This window comes from Danio rerio, chromosome 12 (genome assembly GCF_052040795.2).
Source record: "Danio rerio strain M-AB ecotype USA chromosome 12, GRCz13ab, whole genome shotgun sequence".
NCBI classification, from domain to species: Eukaryota; Metazoa; Chordata; class Actinopteri; order Cypriniformes; family Danionidae; genus Danio; species Danio rerio.
Window position 1 is genome coordinate 27,608,953 of NC_141032.1, and position 14,917 is coordinate 27,623,869.

Below are 14,917 nucleotides of genomic sequence, written 5' to 3' on the forward strand. Positions count from 1 at the left end.
AGTATCTTTTCCAGTGTATAATAAGATTAATATGTAGTATTTCAGCCAATATTGTGTGTTTGTTTATGGTACAGTTAGAAGAAATCATAGAAATCTGAAGAAATCAACAGTGTTACCACAAGCAACAGTTTGATGATAATGTAACTCTGATTTCAGTCTTTCACACTGTGTTTCAATAAACCTGTGGTTCAAACTGACAGTGATTAAATAACTGAAGATCACTGAGTCACTGTGCTATTGGTTTTTTAGGCATTCCTACTCAGCCACAGTATCCAACTGTATCTAGCTATGAATCACTGGCACTTTTACACATACAGGGTTTTCATGACTTGGATTTGCATTTTAGTTTGTGAAATTTATTATAAAAATATTAAACTAAACAATTAGTCTTTACAGATGTAAATGGAGTCAGACCTTGAGATTTTCTTGGTTTTATAGCGTTATATAGAGTGTGCTTAGAATTACAAAACTAACAATGAATTTAAAAAAAAATCCAATTGATATACTTTGATGGAATGTTCAAATTAGCCACATCTATCAATAGCAAAGCCTATAAATTTGCCTAAGAGTAGGATGTTAATGAAATGCTAAAAGAGGCCACCAATGTCAAATCATAGAAACAAAAGTTTTAAACATGGTAGCAATGTGTTAAATCCAACCTGATCTCACAAGGAAACTTAACTGTTTTATGTTTTGTCAGTTTAGTGGCTAATTTGTTCGAATACATGCAAATTCAGTCGTACAAAATGAACGACTTTAAAAAGAAGGCATGGCACCCAAGTCCACCCCTAAACCCAACCGTCATTGTGGGATGAGCAAATCATACTAAATTGTACAAATTAGATAATACAAATTCATACGAACTAGCACCAAATCAAAACGTTATGAATTTCTGTGAGATTCACATTCATTTTCTTTTCGGCTTAGTCCCTTTATTAATCAGAGATCACCACAGCAAAATGAACTGCCAACTTATCCAGCACATGTTTTATACAGAGGATGCCCTTTCAGCCACAACCCAACACTGCGAAACACCCATGCACTCTTGCATTCACACACATACACTACAGCCAATTTAGCTTATTCAATTCACCTGTACTGTATGTCTTTGGACTGTGGGGGAAACCGGAGCACCCAGAAGAAACCCACACCAACAAAAGGAGAACATGCAAACTCCACACAGAATTGCTAACTGACTCAACCGGGGCTGAGCTAGAACCAGCGACCTTCTTGCTGTTAGGCGATCGTGCTACCCACTGCACCACCATGACGCCACTACCGTGAGATTGTGTTGATAAAATCATGGTAGCAGAGGTTTAAAACACTCTACCAGTGTTTTTTTATCATGTTTTTATTATGTTCTTTTATATTCACTTTTGTGTTTTAACTTGTTTAGTCAATGATTGTTTTTAGTAATGTTTAATTTGTTTAGCACGTCTGCTAATGCTTATTGTAAGGCGACCTTGGGTGTCTAGAAAGGCGCCATTTACAAATAAAATGAATTATTATTATTATTACCAAAATCCCAAAACTTGATATTGACATGTTCAAAAATGCCAATGTGTTGAAAAAAACGAGCAAAGATCTAAAATTTAATTAATAAGGTAAAACATATCAAAATCATATTAAAACAAGCTAGCGATCTCTAACACATGCCGTCAACATTCTAAGAAATGTTAATGTTTTAAAACAGGCTAACAATGTGCTACAAACATGCCACAAAAATGCTTGCAATAAAATAAAACATGTTGGTAATACTACAGGTGATAATTTTGCAACCACTTAAAGTAGCACAACAGATGGATTAAGGAAACTTCATTTCACAATCTGTCAGAAAATCATATAACAAAACAAAACAAAACATGTTTATATTAGAGGTGTCACAGTTCCCAAAAGTCATGGTATGATGCATACCTCGCATATCATAAAGACATTATTTAATGATATTGCAGCTAAGTGCATTTATAGGTTATGTATTCAATTGAATGCTTGTAACGTATATAGTTTTCAATATGTTTGAAAAGGGAATTCTAATGTTTCACGTGGTGTTTTGAATGGTTCATAACTGTGAATCATTATGCAAAGCAATTGGTTTAATTATCTCGAAACATATCTATCAAAGAACTCAGATGTGGGACAAGAGTTGCGAGGGATTACAGTAGCAAGTTGGTATGACAATAGCAACATGGCAGAACCCTTCCTAAACAATGCACCTCATGTTTTACAGACACAAAGATGCATTTTTGTGTGTGTGTGAATGGCTTCTCACATGTTGCACTACTGTTGTCTTATTTTGCCTTGGCACATCTGGACTGATTCGTCATAGCAGTGCATGAACCAAACAGCAACCTCTGTACATTGAGGGTTTGGGACAAATATTTATACCATTATATTCATATTTTTAATAGATTGCTTGACCATATCGTCAATTTAATGTTTATATTAAAACTTCTTACTGCTTTGAATTATACAACTTAAAACGTAATGGTCTTGAAAATGAAAGTTTGAATGCTTTGTACATGTAAATAGCTGAGAAAGACCTAAAATGTAGTTTAATCAGCTATTTCATTCGCGTTGAGAAAGGTAAATTACGGAGTTTGTTGGTCATTTCTTCCTCCGCCTTCTTCACCTTATATGGCGTTGAACACGTGCGCTCAGTTTCGCGCTTATACTGCATCATCAGACGTTGTTTACGCGGGCGCGCCAAATTGAAAATGGTTGTAGATTTTACCTGAGTAATGCAATAGATTTTCGTATTTTTCCCCTCTGAAACTTTGTGGAAAAGCTGAACTCCCTCTCATCCCGCATATTATTGTGGTTCAGAGATGAAAACGTCAAATGAAAGTAAGTGGTTTTATCCTTTCTTTATATTCAAACTAGTAAGTTATCACATTTTGTTTTTGTTCAGTTAACAACATCACACCAAGTATTTTCTAGTTAAAATATTAATTTGCTCACTAGACTAATCTTCTGGCTACCAGTTCCATTCTCCCCTAGTGTCTACTTCCGCCTGGATCTTTCCAGAGCTCTGAGGAGAATATAAAAGTCTCTTGTGTTTCTTCCTGCAATCCTTTTACAATTATGCTGTTTAGTCATCCAAAGGCCACAGTTCCCTTGAGTTCATTGGTTTGATTCAAGTATTTGGTTAAACAAATGACATAATCATTGCTCAAGAAACCAATAAAGTCTTTGTAGTAGGAAAACAATTTTGACATATTCATCAAGGCAATTTAGCAAAATCAAAAGGAATTCAGTCAGATTAAAGGAGTAAACTAGATGTCCCACATAGGAGTAGAACTAATATGTTTTAATCGCTCTTTTTTAAAGGCGTACCACAATTGCATCCACAAGTTTCAGAGTCCACAGTTTCAGAGGTATGATTACTGCTCTTACTGTGTTTTCAATAATTGAGTTGTTTGAATGACATGTTCCCATTAGCTAAATATGCGTGGGTGTTTCTATTTGTTTTTTTTTATATACACCGTATCATTTATGTTTAATAACACAGGCCCGAGGCTTGGATGCCATGTACCCCATTCATCATTAGCAACATTTATCAAGCAAGACAGCAGATGGTGGTAAAAATGTGAGTAAAATATTGATGCCATTTTCTTCTCTCAGGTTTAGCAAACATGTTATACTTACAACACAACAATTCCCATAAGATTGTCAGTGTATATTTTGAAAATGTTGTGCATTCTGGATATGCTTCATATTTTTTATAAACCTAAGCAGTGCATTTCTTTATATTATTTATGTGTGTGCAGCAATGTGCTTTATTTTTGCTTGACTCCAGATGCCAATTATTTAGTATTTCTCAGTATATTTATACTGTAAAAAACATCTCAATATCTTAAGGTTTCTCTATTTTGTGATTCACAACTTTTTTCCATATATTTGCAGTTGTGGATTGCATTATGCACTTTGATTTATGTCAATATAGCACTTAAAACTATTAAAATATTAATAAAAGTTACTTTTTCAAACTTTAGAAGGTTAAAAGTTGTTGGAAGTAAGATTTAAGTCCCATAATGAATTCAAAAGCATAAAAAACAGAAAAATGCTAATTCAGGTTGGGATCATGCTAACAACATGCTAATTCAGTTTAGAATAATGCTAATTACATGATAATTTATACTAGAATCATGTTAACCACATGCTAATTAATGTTGGAATCATGTTAACAACATGCTAATTTATGCTAGAAACAGGCTAACAACATGCTAATTCATGTTGGAATCATGCTAACAACATGCTAGTTCATGCTAGAAACATGCTAATTCATGTTGGAATCATGCTATAAACATGCCAATTCATGTTGGAAACATGCTAATAACATGCAAATCCATGTTAGAATAATGCTAATTGCATTCTAATTCATCCTAGGGTCATGCTAACCACAACTAAATTTTTGTTAGAAACAGGCTAAATCATGTTGAAATCATGCTAACAATATGCAAATTCATGCTAGAAACATGCTAGAAACATGCTAATTTATGCTATAAACATGCTATAAACATGCAGATTCATGCTAGAATCATGCTAGTGTCATGCTATTACTGATCACAGACACAGGGATCAACTCTAAATCTTTTTACTTTGATTTGCTTTAGTCTTTAAAGTGGTTACATTGTTGTCTGCAGGAATCTTAAACCTTATTTTAGCCAACTTGATACTTTTTCAAACTAAATAAACTACTTCTCAAGCCACCATAAAGTTTGCCCTAAAATTGTTACATCTAGTAGTTTTAAAATGATGTGCAGTCTAGATATGCTTCAAAAATTTTTGTTTTTTTATAAACCTAAGCACTGCATTTTTTTCATATTATTTATCTGTGTGCAGCAGTGTACTTTCTTTTTTGCTTTAAGCCAGATGGCAATTATTTAGTATTTCTCTGTATTTCTAAACTGTAAAAAATATCTGCTAATTAATGGTTTCTATCTTGTGATTCACAAATGTTTTCTATTTTTTTACAGTTGTGAATTGCATGGCACCTTGATCTCTGTCAACACACCACTTTAAACCATTAAAAATATTAATAAAAGTTGTTGTTTGTAAGATTAAGGTGCCATAATGAATTCAAAAGCATAAAATAAATAAATAAATAATAACATTAATCACAAAATATTGAAAAATGCTAGTTTACGGATGCTTTTACAGTGTATTTTCCCTTTCTAGTAATATGGATGATTGATGTTTTTATAATTAAAAGGAAATGGACTATAGATTTAGCTGTTAGAGAGTTAGTCAATATCTGCAGCTAAACAAATGAACACTAATTAGCATTGTTGACATTTTGTATGGATTGAGATTCTGAGGACTCATTTAAATCTGAAGATCCCAGTACAGAATCAGAATCAGAAATTATTTATTGCCTTGGAAAGCTTGATTGACATGTTCACACGTATAAGGATTACATTTTCATAACAGAGCTTCTACAGTGCAACAGAAGTACAGAGAGAGGACAAAAAACACATAATAAATATTTTTTAAAATTAGTAGTAAAGTAGTGAATGCAAATATACAAATCAACATGTGTATGTACAGATATATTACTATATACAGTGTTATATGTGTAGCTGTTATGTGCAGTATGAAAACACCTGTGTTAATTATTGTGCGAATCATGATAACTTTTATTAGAACTCGTACGCTGACACCTCAGCAGACCTTTATAGCATCCGTCTGCATCCTCACAACAAAAATGAGTGTGACACATCAACTCTCTCATTTTCAGATTATGGCATGAGACTGGTTTCCTCTCCAAAACATGAAAACTCTTTTGTCTCTCCAGGTTCTTAAATATAGTAACTAAAACTTCAGAGGGCTGAGTGTAGAAAGAGAAGGGAAAAATGGAGGTAGGAAGGGAGGGAAGTAACTGAGGTTTGTAAAGTGTACAGCTGGAAAGCACTGCAGCAGAAGCCAAATGAGTTAATTGTATACTGCTCTTGGCGATCTGGTACATTGTAATCACTGCACTGGGAACTCCCCATGCTTCAGCAGAACATTTGTTTCCTCTGGGACAAATATGAGATCTGTTGAGGCTGCTGTGGCATGTGTGTAGCTGGGTTGACCCTGCACTAAAATATGTGCCTCCATCAATCCTATTTTTAATTAGCGGTAGTTGTATAATGTGCCAATGCATATTCCTGTTTCTGATTGGATCCCATCTGTAATCTGAGCCAAAAATAAAACGCTCCATATCAGTCAACACATTTTAAATGAACTTTACTGCTGTCTGTTGCTGCATCTCAAGGATGAAATGTTTTGAGTGCGCTGTTAATTCCATCTTATTTTTAATGTAAAAGTGACTGCAGCTAATTGTAACTTCAATGTGTTGCAGAGCTGATCCTAGACTTCTGAGGGCCCTAAGTAACTCTAAGAGGAGGCCCTGTCAGTGCAAAAATAAAAACCTCAAAATGACTCCAAACCGTTTAATTTGTTTATTCAGAGCAGATTCACTGTCAATAACAACGAGTTGAAACAGTCAGTGAGTGAAGAGCAATGAACGAATATCTTAATTAAACGAATATCATAATTATTTTTTAGGGGTTTTCACCTTTAATGTGATAGGACAGGAAAACATTGGGAGCAGAAAGAGGACCTCGAGCCAGTAATTGAACTTAGGTCGCCGTGAGCACCTTGGTGCCATATGTCCACGCACTTAACCACTAGGCTATTGTTTTATTTTTTAGTTTCACTATAATAATAATCACTCCAGTTTTGTAGTACAAGTAGTCATCTAGTGATTTAATTATACCAGGTGAAGAATCTGAAGAATTTATTTCTTGACAGTCACAGATAAATATCCTTCCATGCTGTAAAATAATGTGGACAGATGTCACAAATATAGCAAGTCTAATGTGTTCAGACTACATGATATCAGCCTGATTTTGTTTTATTACACATAGTGATTAACAAGTAAAAATTTCAACACATTTAACATTGCAATAACAAACAATTGCAAAAAGGGTCTAAAAGTAATATTTATAGGTGTGCCAGACTGAAACAAATATTAACTCACTCCTGAGTCCTGAATGTCATTATGTCACGTAAGACAAGCATCTGAAAAAAAAACCCTCACAGAGTGGAGTTCTTACTGTTAACTAACAGTTGTTGGAATAATATATGTACTAATTTTAGCATTTTATTAGCATTTTACTGAAAATGTAGTTACATTGCATCGCTACTTGTTGCTAGATACTTCCCAGTACTTAGTTTTTTACATAACAATGGGCCAGCTAATCCATCTTCATGCTACAGACCCCAGGTTTGTCATATCTGTGACACATACTGTACCAGCAAGAGCACACAGAAACTTTATAATACACAGCTTTCAAACATGTTGATATTAAGATTATTGGTATTTTGTATTGGTGTTGTAACATTGAATTCGTTTGTGAATCTTTGTCAACAAGCTTCCTGCCCTATTAGGTTTATTCATGGTTCATTCATTCATTCATTCCTTCATTTAGTCATTCATTCATTCATTCATTCATTTTTTTTAATCAGGGGCTGGCACAGCGTAATGAAAAACCAACTCATCCAGCAAATGTTTTACGCAGTGGATGCCCTTCCAGCTGCAACCAATCAAAGCCGCGCCGCGCCGAGGCTTGAACCAGCGACCTTCTTACTGTGAGGCGACATCGCTACCCACTGCGCTACCGTGCCGCCCTCATGGTTTGTCTACAATCGTATTTTCGAAATTTGCTTCTTGCCTTTATTCATGCACGTCGTTAGGCAACAGCAAGAGATGATTTCTCAGAAAGCGTTGTGTAGTCTGGCATGTTTCTTTTCCACAACATGACACAAATTTTGGATTTACAAATACACTGACTTACGTGACAGACAAAACATGTTCAGTCTGAACGTGGTGTTAGTTTGAGTTTGTATGTAATGCCACCTGAGAGTGCTCACACACATGCTTAAGGGTCTGTCTACAGTATACAGCTGTCTCAGTCGCCTCTCGTAACAGTATTCATGCAAACACGGACCCAGTTTTAAAAATAGCTGCAGTCTAATAAAGGCAGATGAACTGGTGGGTCAGGGAGGTGAGGTAAGGTGAAGAGAGGAGCAAAACGGGGGGTGACTACCTCAAGTAAACATAGGCCCGCTTTAAGTATGTTTTCATTGAATTACTAGAGAGAAGAGATGCGATTGAATTTCCTGCTGATCCCAGGCTGGTTCTTCAGGTCCAAGGTTTCGTTTGCAGGCTGTTTACTCTCGATGCACACAGATGGTTTAAGCATCAGTTGATGGAATATACTGACTTGTTTAGCAACTTATGGTTGAAGTGTAGAGTACTACACTCCTATAGATAGCTGTATGAGTTGGCCAACAAGGGGTGCCAGATGCCACATATGCAGTAGAATTTCAGTTGCATATCAAATTATGTTCTTATTTTACACACTGTGTTTTGCCATGGATTGCGTATACTATATGGAACGTGCAATTCATTTGTGGTACTCAAAAGCATTTGGAGTTTTTCTTTTGCTCTTTCCCCTGGCTACCAAACAGTAAGCTGCCCAGAATTTCACACGTTTTGTTGAATAAAATATTGTCTACAGTAGGCCTTCATAGTGCATTGGATATCACTGCATTTACTGCAATGTAAACAAAACTTTTTGTGTTATATAATGGAATATTGCGCAAGTATGAGAAATGGGGATGACAGGTGTTCAGAATCTGTTGCGTGGGCAGAGACTGTGGGAGCCGGATCATGCTTTTTAAAGTTTTAGTGTGACATTTTATGACATTTCTCTTTTATGCTCTTGTTTTTACTGGAAACACTGTTCCTGTTGAAAAAACACTTTACACGATTGTTCAAAAGCTTTTTGTTGGTAAGATTTTTTTTTTAAGGAAAGTAACACATAAAAAAATCCTATTTCGACTAAATGCTGCTCAGAATGTTCTGTTTACTAGAATCAAAACATTTCAAACTTAAATTAAAGTTACTTTAGCAAAATACCATATCACAATGATCTAAAATACTAATAAACAATTTAGCATTATTGCTGATCCAATAAGTGCATCTTTGAAAAGCTTAAGAAAAGAGGCCTCTGTCAAAAACATTAAAATCTTAGCAACCCAAAATTTCATGGTAGCCTACATATACAAGTGCATCTCAGAATGAGAAATTTTGATTCATGACAGCTCAAGAGAGATACTTGGTTCCTCTGAGCTAAAGTTGAGGCAAAGCCGATCTTGCTGGCGAGCTGCTGGACAGCAGATAAATATTTGAAGAGAAATGAAAGAAGGAGGCCTGAGCCAAGTTCAGGGTAAAGTAAGCTTTCCAAATATTTAAGGAGTTCTACAGTGAAAACACTCCTCTCACTTCAAATAAAATGCCAGTAGAGCTCGCGCTAATAAAAGCTCAGGAGGATTATTTATTTTTTGAACAGATAGGTTGGTTTAATGAGAAATAGGGCAATGAATGTGATTGTGTTACTCATTAACTCATAAAATCTGGCTTTTGGGCATGTGCCCAAGGTTAGACAGCAGCCTTCATTATAGTTGACATGGCACCCTCATCCACTAGGGGGTGGTCTCATGTCACAGGACATTCAGGCAAGGAAAACACAAGTTGTTTTTATAACTAGTTGTGCCATAGGGCATTTAAAGAAACTTCTTTTTAGCTTCATGGTCTACATTAGTTGGTTTCCAAACCCTGTATGGACAAGCATTGTTTTGCTTTGTGCCTTCAGAGAGATCAGCTCATTCTGTGCATCAGTGTAAGGGTTTGGCTGTGAAGTCAGCCCGGTGCTGCCTGCTGGAGGAGTGAGGTACAACTGAGCCTCACTGCCCACAGGGGTCTTCTTATCGCCTCAGTAATCACTATAAACTCAACAAAGCAGGCGTCCTGTGGTGGAACGTTCCGGAGTCAAGTGTTATCTGAGAGCATGGTGCTGGATGGCCAGCTGACTCGGACAAACATTGCAGCCAAAGCACGGTCAGAGACTCACCCAAGACAGGAAGAGCTCTGCAGAATAATACTCCCTGCTTCATATGATTATCTTAAGCATCAGTGGCTACATTCCTCTATTTATCTTAGATATCATCAATGTGGTATAATGTTTCTTCTTTTTTCTTTTTTTTAAGCTCAAACTGGAAAAAATGAAACAAATGAGGTAACTCAGCTTTTACGATACTGTGTTCAGTCTTGAAAGACATTTTTATCTAAGGCAACCTGAAGTGTATTCGATATACATATTTTATCAGTATCACTATGTGTTTTCTTTGATAATTGAATCCATATTGCTACCACCTGTTGAGCTACTTGGACTATACTATGTAGCACTGGAAGAAAAACAGTTGAAGCTCTAGTATCTGATTTGTACCGTTGTTATACACTGACTAACTACCAAAAAAAGGTGGTGATAAGAAAGACTGCTAATATTTAGATGGTGTACAGTTTTGGACTTGTGGGGGAAACCGGAGCACCTGTAGGAAACCCACATGATCACGGGGAGAACATGCAAACACCACACAGAAATGCCGGCTGACCAGACTAGGCTAAAACCAGCGACATTCTTGCTGTGAGGTGACAGCGCTACCCACTGCTTCATCACATCGCCTGATTGTGATAATGTGGATGGCAAATAAATAGTTGTTATTGTCATCTTCATACAGCATTCTCGGTGTGAACAGGTCTTTTGTCAAGGTAGTGCAAATACATTCAATTGACAAATATTTCAACAATTTCAGTCTGTACAGTTCAATCAGTAGGTCAGTATTAATTGAATAAACTCATTGGCCTAAGTGTATGTATGTGAGTGTGTGTGTGAATGTGAGAGTGTATGGGTGTTTCCCAGTACTGGTTTGCAGCTGGAAGGGCATCCGCTGTGTAAAACATATGCTGTATAAGTTGGCGGTGGCTGTGGTGACCCCTGATGAATAAAGGAATAAGCCGAAGCGAAAAAAAAAGAATTTATTTTGTATTGAGAACTAAACTGTGCGTAGAGATCTGAAATATCGTACTCAGAACAGTAATAAATAAGGGCTATGTAAATTGTTTGAGCAAAATTGAAGCTATAATAACCATCTTAAAGGGATAGTTCACCCAAAAAAGTTTATTATTTATTCTATTGAATAGGGCTGTGCGATTAATCGAATTGCAATTTGAAACGTTGTGGTTAAATTGCAAGAGGCTGCGATATGTAATTTAATTTTCCCCGCCCAGAGCAAATGTGTGACTGCTGTCTGTGTGTGATAGTCTTACTAGCCAATTGAGTGAGCACACTTTTGTTCTGCCCAATCAGAACTGTGCAATCGAACTATGCAGGATGCCTACAATAATTTTTTTTTAAAAACTTAAAGAAGGCACGAACAATTGGTATGATGGTGTCTGCTATTTTGGAAGCAATAACAGGCAAATTCATATCAACGAAAAACAGCATGTCAGTAATATGGGAATATTTTAATTTTCAAAGTCATAGACATCAAACAAAAACAAGTCATTTTTAAGAGCTGTCGCTGAATCGTTTCCACGGTTTACAGATTATTGGAAAAATAAATAATTAAAAAATATATATATAATGAAAGTCAATGCATTATTTAATAAATCTTACATTGTGTTCAACAGAAGAGCAAGGTAAGTATGAGTAATTGATAGCAGAGTTTTTGATAACAAAATAAACTGATTTTATGACACAAGTAGAAGTGTTATTTGTGTTTGCATTCATTTTATTACTCTAACATGTACTCACACTATCAAGTCCAAGGCAGCAATCCAAAACAGTGCGTCTAAATCTAAAAGTTAGCTTGATGAGTGATACACTGCTGATATGATCTTATCACTGGCACTCCTTACAAACAGGAATGATTGCAGGCGTGTAATAAACATGTCATTTTATCAGCAAAGCATATTGGCATCATTTTCATTTTGAGGCCAGTGATGTTGTTAACAATTTCACATCAAAGCAGGAAATTATGAATTTAGCAATAAACTTTGATTTTGAATCCAACATTTTAGCAGAGATTAATACTTGTTTGCTTCACATGTTATTGTTCATTGAATGCCTTTCGTGCTTAATCATGCATTAGCATTTTACCTGAAAGGCTGCTTCAGACAGCAAATGAGGTCAGATTGAGATTGTCTATTTGTATAGGAGTTCCTTGAGTTTGATATTGATTGAATCTGGTTGTAGTTTGATTCATTTGATAGAGTTTTCTACCTCCAAAAACACACTTGTTTGAAGCCAGACCAGCAGTACTTTTAAAAAGTCCACTACATCTGGAAACAATTAAAGCTTCACACATTTCTGGCTGTACAATAAAAGCCTCTGACAAAACCACTTTCATTATTATATCCATTAAAAGCATTAAATGGTTACTTTTTTATAAAACAGTAAGGTAGAACATTCTTTCTATTCAAACAATGATTATTCATACAATTGTGTACCTAGAAGAGATCTTTTTTATTTTATCACTGCAAGTGTTGCATTGTAGAATTTTACCATTTCTGAGACATAGTTCGTGCCACAAAAAATCAGTCACCACTTTCTTGGGAACAAAAACAAGTCATTTTGACGGATGACTAAGTCATTTTTGATCCGGAAATGGAAGTAAATGGTCATGAAAACTGTTTGGTTACCTCTATTCTTCAAAATATGTAGGTTTTCCACAGAAGAAGCTCCAGCCATACAGGTTTGAAAGGAGTCAAATTTGAATAAGTGTTAACAGAATATATTTTTGCGAACTATCCCTTTAAGGCTTATAGCTGTGGTTTGAGCTCTTCGCCAAAGCTGCATATGTTGAACCCATCTGTTAAATGTTATAGATGCCACTAGAGCTAAAGAGGAAACTGTTTATTGGCTGTAAAATGCTGGTGATAGAAGCTCAGTTGAGAAGTTGACGTGGGATAAAACAGCACCCTCAAATACCTTCCACCTAATGTAGCGTAATGCAGCCTGTCAGTGAAATGGTAGTTTGGCAGTATTTCTCCGATCAAAGCTGACCTGTTTTCCATATCTTGACTCACTGTGAATAGAAAGAGGGCACACAGATAACCTGAGCAGAAATATGTTGAAGAGGTAAAGGGCTTTCCAGGTGATAGCGCTGCCTGTTGCAAACATGATATTTCAGTACCATATTAATTTATTGGCCGATATTAGACTATTTGCATTATGTTTGTATTTATTGTAATCATTTCAAAATCAGTTTTATTTTAAAAGCACTTTACAGAGATTTTTGTAAAGCAGCTTTATTAAAAATAATGTATTAAAAAGGCAAGTAATGATTCATGAAAACTTTAAAATTGAGATAAGCCAAAAGTGTGTTTGGCAACATTTCATTTGAAGTATCTTATTGTAAGGTTTGATCATATTGTAATTTTGGTTTAATGAGTTATTGGGCTCTATTTTAACAATCTAGGGGCAAAATCTGAAGTGCAGAGCACAAAGGCATTTCCATTTAAGAGTCATTTTTGCAATTTTTTTACATTTGCTATTTACATGGCAGATTTTGTAAGTGGAAAATCTGAACGATTCACTAGCGAGAAACAGTTAAACAGATCACCTGCAGTACAAAAATGAGAGAATGAGCCTCCTCCGTTTGGCCTTTACTTTCACTTTCTCTCTTTTGTGGATAAAGAAATGTTCTGTAGGCCTACGCACATCATCCATTTGCCTACAAAATAAATTTTGTTTATTAAGAACAAAGATTTGTTTAAAAACTATTTCTAAATTCAGTTCTAATTTCCAGCAAACTAATAAATAAACAATAATAACGAAGTGTGGTCAAACAACTGTTATATCCAATGCTATGCCCCATATGGTCCAAAACCTGACAGGTGGACAAGTCTAAGCTTGTTTTGTAATAAAACAAATATAAATATGCATTTAATAAATACTACTACTAATAATAATAACATTATATCAAAGCAAATTGTCATGAATAATCTAAAAAAGCCCCCCCCGATGGAGGCAGTGGTTTTTATAGTTATGTAGAAAGTAATATTTTTAAAGTATTTTAATAATTTAGTTTTTTTCATCTGTAAAGATATTTGTGTATTGCTGTACATCCTGTGTGTATTAAGCAATGTGTAAGCTTTTAAGGTGCACAAATAACATGCTTTGCGCTGAACTTTAGACCTGCTTTTAGCCAGTCTATTGAATAGTTTTAGTTCTCTTTTTTGGACCAAACACCCATGAGTCTGCAAAGTGGCGCAAATGGATTTGCTATTTAAACAACGTGGCGAAAAACAAGAAAATTAGGGTTGCGTTGATCTGAATTGTGGAAACAAGTCTTGGGCCTTTTGCACCGGGTGTATGATAAGGCCTATTGTATTAATACTAAATATTCTTTTTGTGTTCATTTTGAAGCATTTATTTAGACAAAATAAAATACACTATTTTTAAAAAACACTATTTTTGCACATTTCATAGTTATCAGTGATAAAATCGTAGTAATTTGCAACTGGTTTTGTTGTTTTATATTTTAACAATTTTAACAAATAGTGTTATTCTATGCTGAGATAAAAATAATAAAATAATTGTGTTAGTTCCTCCCAAATTAACTAACATAAGATACTCCCGAATTAAAACTGAAACTTTTCATTTAGCCTCGTATTCCAAACCCAAATTACATCTTTGGAAAATACAAAAGAACTTATGATTATTTTATGAATGAATGAAAAAAAAGTAGAACAAACAAACAAACTGACAAATCAGCTTGTTTAAAGTCTTCAATTGGGACACGATCACATATAGACATTGATCAGATAACATAAACATAAGCTCAATTATAACTATTTGATTCATGACACTAAACCTCATTGATTCTTGTGGAATTCAAACTTGTTCTCAAGTGATACCCACAAATTACTCTTAGTGGCTCTTAAGCAACCCAGGCCTACATTTCTGTATTTCTGTGAAATATGAAGCCAGAAGTATGTTTTCTCGTAGTTTTTGTTTTGCAA

At 35.2% G+C, this 14,917-nt stretch overlaps 1 protein-coding gene across 17 annotated transcripts in view; it reads left to right on the forward strand.

Moving 5' to 3' along the window:
• The first annotated feature begins 2,656 nt into the window (after positions 1-2,656).
• The window catches only part of LOC147834477 (uncharacterized), a 119,227-nt gene continuing 106,966 nt past the window's right edge, over positions 2,657-14,917 (forward strand). For all 17 annotated transcript variants that reach the window (XR_015504159.1, XR_015504158.1, XR_015504160.1 and 14 more), the window contains exons 1-4: positions 2,657-2,844; positions 3,328-3,374; positions 3,509-3,586; positions 7,513-7,680. The gene's annotated coding sequence lies outside the window, so the exon portion shown is untranslated. The remainder of the gene's footprint in view (positions 2,845-3,327; positions 3,375-3,508; positions 3,587-7,512; positions 7,681-14,917) is intronic.